Raw genomic sequence first — 11910 nt, forward strand, 5'->3', positions numbered from 1 at the left:
AAGCAGATTGAGCAATCCATGAAGAATGTGCCAACAAACAGTGTTTTTCCCTGTTCTCCACTTCTGTTCCTGCCTTCAGTTTCCTGTTTTGATTTTCTGACTTTCATGTTTGCCTAGAAGCCAAATAAACCTCAGGTTTCTTTTAGTCAAATGTGGTTATCACTGCAGCAGGAAGCAAACAAGGGCAGTGCAGGGTAAGGGTATCACCTATGGCATTATGGAGCAAATAAAAATAGGGGGTAGTCTTGGGAGACTTAGCACAAAGGAAGAGCACCTGATGAGACTGGTATTTCAGGGGCCTTGAGGGGTACAGACGTGGCTAGCATCCTGTTGCCATGCTTCAGTTCTCTGCAGCCTGGCTGAAAGAGTGTTCCCAGATCTGAGACATGGCCATCTTTGTTTTCTGCATACCATTCGCTCAGGACCCTCTCCCCACCCCCAGAAATGAGTGGCAAGGATGTGCAAGCTGACATTGAGTCCTTTGATCTGCCTGAGATGGTCGCCAGATGGGAGACAGAACCAACAGTCTGTAAGGCATGCATTTGAAAAGCACTTTGTCTTGTTCAGTATCCCTGCAACTCCCTATGAAGGAAGAGGATCACCATGAGCATTGGCATCAGCTGTTGGGGTGTTTGGGCTGCCTTGGGGGATGTCAGAAACAGACAGTTAAAACCAGGAGCTTCTCAGGTGGAAAGAAAAAGGAGGACTTGGGGAGAACCACGCACCAATGCTTACTGCTCAGGCCTGGACGAGGAGAGACAAGAGCTTGGAATCTCTCCTGCTTGCCTCAGCCTCTCCGCTGTAGCCATCAGGAAAGACTTTCGGCTCTTAGTTGAGTCTAAATCAGTATAGGATAATTAAAAGCAAAACCCTAACGTCTGTACCTATAAAGACTGCATCCCTGCTCGATGCTTCTGTTAAAAGGTAAAGAAGAAAGACAACATAAACGTAGTTTTGCAGACAGACACAAGTGAAGCTGAAAGTATTTATATCTGAGCAATGGGTCCGATAGAAACTCACTTGAGAAGTCAATTCAAGAGTCTTTCATTCATTATATCTGGTTTTCAAATGGGAGCATCTAGACAAAGTTTCTAAAGATGGAATGTCTCCTGAAGATTGTAGTCTGGGGAGATGGCTCAGCAAGTAATGACCTGCCACACTAGGGTGGGGATTGAACCACAAGTCTCTGAAACCCACATGGCAGCCTGATTGCAATCCCAGTATTCTGGAGTCATAGGTGGAGATCCCCAGACAATCTGGCTAGCTAAACTAGCTGTGAGCTTAGGAGTCAAATGAAAGTTCAGTATACAAGGTAGAGAATTATTGAAGAAGACACCTGACATCGAGGTCTGGCCTTCATATCATGTGATATGCACTCCAAAGAAATATTTGCATGTTCGACTGTGTGCACTCGCGCGCGCGCGCACACACTCGAGCGCGCACAAACACACACACACACAGAAGTTCATTAAAAACAAGCAGGTATTTAAATTTTGATCTTGGTGGACTCGATCTGTATTAAATGTTGTGAACTTGGAAGGAGCTACAGTTAGCACTATTTCACACTCACACATTGTGTTAGGTGTCACCAGTGATTTTCCAGGCATATGCATTTTTCTGACCAGGTATATGGTGGGACCATGGATCCAATCCTTGCACTGGGCTCCTAAGAACACCAGTGGGTGAATCTGGACACTGGTTCCTGAATAAATAATTGCAATGACTGTCTTTGATAAGTGGTGAGTGAAACATGTGGCCCACTGATGATGTCCACTTGATGTTCACAGACAGGTTAGGAACTAAGTTACAAGAGCAACTGAACAAGAATCTGAGCTTGTTGACTTCGCTGGGCTTTTGAGGGACAAACAGCAATGACACCAGGTTGTCACCCAAACCTAAGCTTTCAAAGTGTTACCAATGTGATGTAAACAGCTTACCTGAAGAAATGACACCTTCCTTGTTTAGGTCTTCCCAGGGTGTTAGGGGTCATTGCTAGGTTAAGATCCGAGGTAAGTACTTGGCTGTCAATGCCACAGGCTGCCATCACCACTTAGAATAGATTTCTCATGTCACCATATCCCACTCTGATGATTCAACATACCCCACTGTTATATCTATTGACACTTGCCTGAAATAATGTCACCAAGTGGGCTGTGGTTCCTAATTATGTCTAAAGGCCAGAAGATGTGGGCCTGCCATGACCCTGGTCCCTTCCCTTGGCTCTTTGGTGGTATTCCCCTGCGTTTGTCTAGGGGTAACTGGTAACAGTATCACCAGGAATGAGCTTGTGTTCACTGATGAGTTCCTATACCATGAGGTAACCTTTACTTCCTTGACGTCACAAATGATAAAATAGATCTAATCCATTAGTGAAGCAGGAGCCGTCAGTCCTTGCTACATTACACATGTCTGGTTAAGCACAACCCTCTCCCTTGGGAACCTCTGAGATTCTGTGCAGGGAAAGCTGGTGGAGTCTGAAGACTGGGGACACAGTATAGGAAATTTAGACACAATGAGGTGAGTGCCTTTGGCCCCCTTCTCATGGATTAAAATAATCGCCTTTATAGAAAGAATCTCTATGCAAGGCGTTATGTTGGGTGGGTGGGTGTCCCAAGGAAGTGTGATCTCTATTCCCAACAACCCTCCACCAAGTGCAGAGAGAGAGGACCTAGGAAGCCATGTAGTGAGCCATTAATACCCAGACACCCAGGGTATTTGCATGTGAAAGAAAGAAAAATAAAGATAGTGAGAGGCCTCACCTGAAAAGCGAACAAGGAAGGGTTGTTGCCTGTGAAGGCTGAAACATCCCTGAAACACTCAAAGGACAGGCATCTGGAGCACATGTGATGGATATGAAGAAGACACTCAAATATTTTAACAGAATCCATACTTAAGGCTATTGTATCACTGGTGCATGAAAACCAGAAATTATTTCTCTACTCATCCCTTCATCTCACTATGGATTTACTTAAGTGCAATGAAAACCAAGGTACATAAGTATACATTTAATATTCTGTATCATTCTGCTTTGGGGGAGCTGATGAGTGTGTGTGTATGACTGTGTGTGTGTGTATGTGTGTGTGTGTGTTAACACACATGTATATGTGTAACTTGTACATGTGTGTGGTATTTACTCACTAGGCTGTAAATCGGAGAGAGATTTTCTAACCCAATGACCGATTCCAGTCCCCAGCATTCCTATGGAAACTGTGCTTGGTAATTATTCCACCGACCTTATTAGCATAATGATGGCCTCTCTCCTTGGTGCTTCATTTTTATCCGCTATCTCCCAGAGGTCTTTAAGCTTGTTAATAATCATTACAGATAGCCAATGGAGTGAATCACGGCTAAAATGAACTCACCTGAACTAAAGAGATTAACCCTACTCAAGCCTGAAATGCCCCATAAGTATTCATCAAAAGTCCCTTTGCATCAGCAAATAAAAAATAAAGAGAGTTACAGGGAAATTACCCCGCGTGGGAACACATATTTTTGCTTCAGTGAATGTCTTCCTCCAAGTGGCTCCATCCATAATTAGCATTGCCAGACACACTTCAGGCAGCTCCAGCCTGCATTATCCTACAGATGGGGCTGGGACTTCCTCTATGCCTCAGCATTTTGCAAGACGTCACCATGTAACAACCATCAGCCAGAACGGCTCTGTGTGAAATGACATCCCAGCCATGGGCCAGGGAAGGAAAGCTAAGCCATCCTTCAAACATCGCCTAATTAACTTGGTTCTTCTCCGTTTTGTTTACTTTCATAATCCTAATTTGGGCACAGGAAATTGTTTTTGACTCCTGCCCTGGCCTATTCTCTTGCTTGCCTGGCTTTTGGCCACTCTGAGCTTCCATCCATCATGGATAGTGTTCTCATGTTGCTGCCTGCAGAGGACACATGATCCACAGGAGAAGAACTTGCTGGCTGTAGAGCAAAGGCCACTGGAAGCTGAGGTCCACCCTGAGGACTCTTCCATCCTGTGGCCTACACTGCACGGCTGTCTCTCCTGGAGAGTTCAAACACTCAGCAAGAACCTTTCAACATGTGTCAAGTTCTGGTTCTTGTTTGTTAATTATTAAGAGCAGCTTATGGGGAGATGAACACCCTTTCCAAAGTCACAGGAAATCAGTGTATGTGTAAAAGAAAATCTGTGGTGGGAAATATATGTCATGGGAAGGAGAGGGAGAGGGAGGGAGAGAAAGAAAATAGAAAGAAATGGGCAAGGCCAAAGACATGTGAGAGGAAGGCTTTCCTCTCTCCCACCCCACTCTCCCCCTTCGCTTCCCTACACATCTTTTGCTATCCTTCTTGCCCCCATCCTGAAGTCTTCACAGAAAGAGCAGCCCTAAAGGAGGCTTCCAACCTACCTGTCCTGAAAGAAGCCCCAGTATAAGAGTAGGACGGCCAAGTGCAGCATTTGGTGTGAGCTTCTGGTCTCCGCTCAGCTGAGAATCTTTTGGTGGTTGTTGTTGCTGCCCTTTTTTTTAAAAAAACATATGTTTTCATTAAAATTGTTACATAGTATATTTTGATCATGTTTCTACTTCAACTCCTCCCCTTCTCCTGAGGCATTAGGTAGGTCTACATCTTCATGTTGTTATGAAGTCCCTACAGGTTTCAGTATCTCTCAGCCCACAGAGCAATTCTACACATTTTCACTACACCTCAAGTGGCTCATATAACAGTGACCTTCAAAGCATCAGATCTTCTCCCATGTCCCCGTTATTTGCCAATCTGTCATGTCCACAAAGAGTAGCCTGTTGTTCTGCCCTACATGTCACTACCTGCACTTGAACACACACTTGAACATACACACATACACACACACACACACACACACACACTCAATATCACTATATAGAGATAGATAGACAGACAGATAGATAGACAGATACAGATAGATGTAGATGTAGGTGTAGATGAGATATGGATATGAATATGATATAGATATAGATGATACAGATATAGATAGACACAGATACAGATAGAGACAGAATGCAATCTCAGATGGCTTCTCTTATTTACAGGCCCAGTTTACTCCTTTTACCATCCTATATTTTTCTGGTGTTGAATCACTACTTGTCTGTTAAGATCAGTTTTCTCTTTCATACTCGGCCAACAATGTCTTGTTCAGTGTGTGTCACCTCTTCAACACGGGAGAGCTTGAGACTGAGTTTCAAATATGAGAGTGAATGAAAATAAGAGCTAAATGGATGATTGATAGATAGTTTATAGACAGTTAGATAGACAGGTAGGTATGTAGATAGATGACAGTGATGATGATGATGAGGAGGAGGAGGAAGAGATAGATAGATAGATAGATAGATAGATAGATAGATAGATAGATAGATGTAGATGACAGGTAGCTAGGTAGGTAGATAGACAGAAAATACATAGGAGATAGATAAGATTAGATAAATAGAGAGATAGATCATACATAGATAGATGATAGATTAAAAAGATAGATGATTGATAGACAAAGCTTAGATAGATAGATAGATAGATAGATAGATAGATAGATAGATAGACAGACAAGTACATTCACACCACAGGCACCTTGATGTAGTCATCAAACCCCCCTCTATCTCTCTGCACTCCTTTGAGAAAATGTCCAGTGCTTTGCCTGACTTTATTATGATTCCATCTGCTTCTCCTTTCTCTCAGATCATTCTTTTCCCACGTAGTTGTGTCTTCCCAGTGCCTGTGCACTTTCTTCCCACAAGCCCCAATTACATATATTTTTTTCTGAGAGCTTTCTCTGTCTCCTGGAGCCTAGTTGTACTTCCAGCTCCCGCCAAAGGGACTTCTGTAGATCTCAGGTCAGACATTTTCGTCATTGTCTGATTCACACCTCCTAAGCCCAGGCACCCTTGTATGCACAGATTATAACCTTTCTGCCCCAGCTACTTCAGATGCCAAGACCTCGTGAAGCACAGAAACAAACATCAAAAACATGACAGAGAACTCACTTAGAGGCCATTCAGAGTGTGGGGCCATTTTATGAAAGTGTCTCATGAACTTGAAGGCATTAAAATGAAATAATAATCCACAGGTTTTAGACATGGTTTTAGACATTTCCACAGTGTTCCCACTTCTACTGGCCCCATTTTTCCCTATAATTTTACATATAGTTTCCCATTTTCTGCCTTTCTGGGAGCCTCTGCTGACCCAGCTCCTGGGAGCTTCTCTGACCTTTTCCTCAATTCCTCAGTACATCCTAACTACCCTTCAGACTGAGCCAATGGGATCCACCTATAATGACCCTAGCATCAGTGCCTCCCAGTCCTGCAGCCACAGGTACAGCCCAGTATGGTTCCTGTGCGGGTCTCGAATCCTTTAGCTGCCTATTGAGTTCTCATGATCCACCCATACATGGCATGGCATCTTCTCACCTGTGGGTGCCTCTCAGCACCTGCCACAGCTCACCAGGAGCCCATGTCATCTCTTCTGGGTTATCACTGATGTCAGGGTACTCTCTGTGATAGGTTATCCCTTTAAAGGACCTTTGTGATATCAACAATCTAGATGCCGGCACAAATCCTGTCCCTGTAGCTTTTCTGAGCAGGCTGAGAGGGTTCTTCCTTGAGGACCTGTAGCCCTCAGGACTTCCTTGTGCTGAGACAGGCTCCTCATCTGTTCTGCCTGCACCTTGGTCTTTAGAATTCAAGAGGTCCAGTGAGAGCATGCCAGACAAACAGTATTGCCAAAGTACAACAGAACACTTGCAGCTGGATTATGATTCATCCCTCACCATTGACAGTTTTCTGTCTTATAAGCCTCAGAAGACTTCCCCTCTGTGGCCATGGGAAGTGGCAGCCATGAGGTCTCCCATTCTGGGAACTTGCAAACTTCCTCTTGGAGTTTGCTCTGTTTCTAAGGCTTCTGTATCAATGTGGCATTCTCTCAAATCAATGTCACCTGTGGATGTCCAATCAAAAGAACCACCTGAGAGCAACAGACAGAAATGGACCTTATCAGACAGTAACTAGTCAGGTGAGCAGGGCAAGGAGAAAAACTCAAGGGGCAGGGAGAAAAACTCAATTCTGACATTATTTCCTTAGCTCTTCTCTAGTCCTTGATTTGCATGCTTTCTGGCTTTTACTTGACATGTCAGAATTCAAGCCTTTCTACCTGCGCATGCTTCCTCAGTCCCATCATGAGTTCTGCCAGTGGCCACAGAGCCAACCCTAGAAGTCCACAGGATCTGTGCAGAGTGCAAGTGGTTTTAGATAAGCCACTCTGGCAACTCGTAACTATGTTTTTCCATTATTTAAATAAAAATCCTCCCATTGTTCATTTCATCTCTCCAGACACAGGACTTCTGGTATTTGCATATTCCTTGGACTGTAACCCATCTCCTGTCAAAAATGCAGTTTCTCTTTCCTTGTTTGAAATTCTGTGGCTCCCTACTGGGAAGCTGGAGCACAGACACAGGTTCTCGGTGAATCCAGAGCTATTGGTTCACAGAACAGATGAAAGGGTGAATAGAAGAATTGTCATAAAGAGGCAGCTCTGGTAATTTACTCCACATTTCAAAAGCATTGTATGAACAGATTTCCCCACGTTAAGATATAATATCAAAACACTTCAAACCAGGCCTCTGTTTTCGCTGTAAAGACAACTTCAACTTAGTTATAAAGTTGTCTGAACTCTATTAAAGCTTTTGTTATTTCCATGAGCTTTTGCTACATCCTATGACCCCTTGTTGGAAAAACAACAGGCTTCCAAAAACATTTTCTCAGGGCATATGTACCCTCAAACTCAATGTATGTCCACGCATATCACATCAACGCAAGTCCTTCAAGGAGAAGTCATCTAGCCAGATACAATTCTATCCCGCTAGGATCTTATTTTCTCAGACAGAAAATACTTTCACAGAGGCAGGGAGCCTGGGCAATAACATCAGAGGTCAGACAAGGTGGTGCTTGTCTCTCCTCCAACAAATGGGAGGCAAATATGTGCTGTGATCAACTTCAATAGCGAATGAAGATGTGGGAAGGGTCCTGGATCTGTGGACCATCAAGCTGCAAGATGCAGGAAGCTTCCAGTGCAGAGGGGAGCAGTCGCACCCAAACCCTCTGTACACAGGGCTTCTTTATTCTTAGATATTGCCAATCATTGATTAAAATATTTAGGAAAGATGTTCTTCATGAGTATTTACATATGATTTTCCCCCAAGTAACATATCATATGAGTTCTTTACACAGCAATTACACAGTATCACAGATCGTCTGCATTTAAAGGATGAAGAAGAATATGTGTAGGCCACAAGCAAATGCCACATCATTTCATTCAAGTGGCTTGTGCAGCTGCAGATGCAGGAATCTGGCGAGGCTCTAGAATCCATCTAATTTGGATGTGAAGAGATGGGTACTTGATCAGGGTTCTTAGGTAAATAGACCCAGGGTGGGAGATGTTAGCTCTATATACCTGTCTATAGCCACAGTCAAACCAGCATTGACTATCTACACAACATCCATAGCTCCATCTGCATCTACATCTCTACCCACTTCCATATTCCTGCTTGTACCCATATCCACATGTACCCACATAGACATAGACATCCACAGCTATATTTATACACACACTAGATTGTATGTGCCGTATTGGCATCCATATTTATGACATTGACATCTATATACTTAACCACATTTCCTCTCATATCTAAATCTGTATCAATATCAATGCAGTGTCTCCAGCCATCTCTATAACATATCCACCCTTAGCCACATCGATGTCTATGCCCATCTCTACATTTGTATCATGTATCTACATCTACATATATTTCCATACCCACAACTGAATGTGTCTACCAAATGCACTGTATCATTATTACATCTTTTGCAGATCCCAATTTGTATTCATGCATTGGGCAGCAACTCCCCTCTCTTCCTTGAAGGGTTTCAAGATGATGAGTGTTCACCTTTGTTAATCCTCTGGAAAGGTGTTCTTCATGGGTATGCGCATATGATTTCCCCTAAGCAAATCCTGGGTATTGGGTGAGACAAAGCATGGCCTGCCTGCTCTGCGGCTGACATGTAATATTCCCATATCATGTAGGAATGTACAAGACAGATAGTCCAGGACAAAGGACAAATCGGAGGGAAGGAAAGTCAGGTGAGCACTACAGAGGGATGATGACATCCATGGTAGCAGTTGATGACACAGACGAGATGCAGATGTAGGTCAAGGGGACCAAGCCACCCACAGCATATGTGCAAGAAATCCCATAGGCACTGATGAGTGATGGAGCTCAGATGCCATGGAACATACCCCACCACACGTGCTGCAGCCCAGAACAGGTCTCCAGAGGTGTGTCAAACTGATGCCAGCATCTGTGTGGAGGCCATGTGGGCATTTGGAAGAGTCTTCCTGGGATGTGTTCCTCTTTGTAAGATCCCATTTGACTTTCAGTGCAGACCTTTCTGTGCAGAGATTGCAAAGACAGAGGCAGTGGGACTTACTTAGGGCCTGCTTAGCAGTCTGTGCTGGAATAGATGTGTCTTAATCAGGGTTTCTATTCCTGCACAAACATCATGACCGAGAAGCAAGATGGGGAGGAAAGGGTTTAGTCAGCTTACACTTCTACATTGCTGTTCATCACCAAAGGAAGTCAGGAAGCAGGAGCAGATGCAGAGGCCATGGAGGGATGTTACTTACTGGCTTGCTTCCCCTGGCTGCTCAGCTTGCTTTCTTATAGAACCCAAGACTACCAGCCCAGGGATGGCACCACCCAAAATGGGCCCTCCCCTCTTGACCACTAATTGAGAAAATGTCTTACAGCTGAATCTCATGCAGGCATTTCCTCAACTGAAGTTCCTTTCTCTGTGATAATTCCAGCTTGTTTTGAGTTGACACACAAAACCAGCCAGTACAATGTTCTTGCAGCAGGAGGGACATTCACTTGGGAAATTAATCACATCACCTGTCACTCTTATAGAGTCTACCAGGGCAGATGAGAAGGCACACACAAAGATAAGGACAGAGACATCAGGAGCCCAAGGGACTTGGCACACTCCAACATGGTCAGGCATCTCTTTGTAAAGATATGATGTCATCCAACAAGGTCCCTGACATAAATGATGGAAGCTTCCCAACAAGAACTTCCATTCTGCTGGGATCCACACAGCCTCTATGTGCTGACATTATACCAAACCATTGTTAATTGTCACCTTGAAGGTTCAGAGGGCAGATCAAGAATTTTTGATGAAGATCAAGAATCTGTGATTGAGAATCTGACGTGCAGAATCCCAGTTGAAGCATCACAAAGCCATGGATAGGGAGAACCAAATTCTGCTCTCTCTATCAATTTTCAAAAGGAAATAGGATATATTTTAGCTCATGTATGAATTAGATTCCATATTTAAAATTTAAACTGTATTATCAAGAAGATAATAGGAAGACAAAAGGAAATTCACAGTCACAAAGAGTCTTAGGATATCAGTCATAGGACATCTTCCCTCATAATTCAGTAGGCCTGGGCTTATTTTACTCGTCCTATGTCCAGTCACTATCTCTGGGAACTTGAGTTTGTATACAGCCTTGTCTTTGCTCTCCAAGTCTACGCCATGTTTTTAGCTCATCAGTCCTTTGTCCTCTTGTGTGAAAGGTGAAACAGCCCCACCTCACTGAATCTATGTAACCCTTGGTATGGTGTAACCATGGTAACACAGTCTCCCAGGAGGGTTGATGTTGAGCCTCACCAGTCATCTTACCAGAAAGCTACTTTGGTCCTTTTGAGATGGCATGTCCAGCTTGTGACAGTGACAGGGGATGACATAAGAAGGGCCAGGTTTGTAGGATGAAATGACTCCAGATGCTTAGGAAGTAATAAAAACAAGTTCTACAGGACTGGAGAGATGGTTTAATGATTAAGGACACTTGTTACCCTTTGAAAGGACTACAGTTCCATTCTCGGCATCCATCTCACGTGGCTTAGAACAGGTTTCCAGGAGTAGGACAAACCCTTGTGGGACCTAACACACCTCCATACCTGTGCGCATAAAGAACAAATGAGCAAATCTTTACAGACAAGCTCTAGATCATCACCAAACTTCCAGTTTCTAGAAGAATCTGGAACATTCTGATTAGGAAGCACTTTTCCCTCTTTATGATCTTATGGGGTGTGAAGCTCCCTGTGCCCTTCAGGGGACTCTACTGTCAGTCCACACCCAGCTGGGATCCTCCTACCTCTAGATTCCACCCCTTCTGATATGGCTACATCAATGTTCATTGACGTTGGTTGCTGAAGCAATTTCAGGTTTACACTAAAACTGAACAGAATGTGTAGTGTGGTTCCTCACGGCCTTTGTTTTCACCCTTCCCAGCTTCCCACCTCTAAATTCACACCTACATGGGACCCACATGGAGAATTGACATCACCATACCATTGTCTCCCCCAAACCCATTATCTGCTCTAAGATCCCCTCCTGTTCCATGGCCTTGGTGGATGTGTGATGATGTGTGCCTACTACTGGGGTGTCATGTGTAATATTGTCACTGCCTGTTCATCTCTCACCTGTTTGACAATGGCAACCTCTGTCTCTGTGCGTTCGTGTAGCTTTCCAGAATGGCAGAACTTGGTGCATTCATACAGAAACAGAATCAGTCTGAGAAAAGGTGCATAAGTAAGGAGCAAGGGTGTAAGGATTGGAGAATAACAAGCTGTACTCTGTTATTCTCCACAGACCTGAGAGCACTGATCCATACCAAGGCCAAAAGTCCTATTTGTTCACAGAAGACCAACCTTTCATCTCTATTCAGGCTTTCTATACACTGGGCTCAACTACAAGGAAAAAAAGTCGCCTTTGTGGTGGGACGAATGGGGCCTCCTTCCCTGTGCCCCAGATCTTCTCTTTTGTTAGGGAAGTAGTTCTCTCTTTCCTTGGGGACTCCTTCTCCCCTGGGGGC

This window comes from Mus caroli, chromosome 13, assembly GCF_900094665.2.
Source record: "Mus caroli chromosome 13, CAROLI_EIJ_v1.1, whole genome shotgun sequence".
In the NCBI taxonomy this organism is placed as follows: Eukaryota; Metazoa; Chordata; class Mammalia; order Rodentia; family Muridae; genus Mus; species Mus caroli.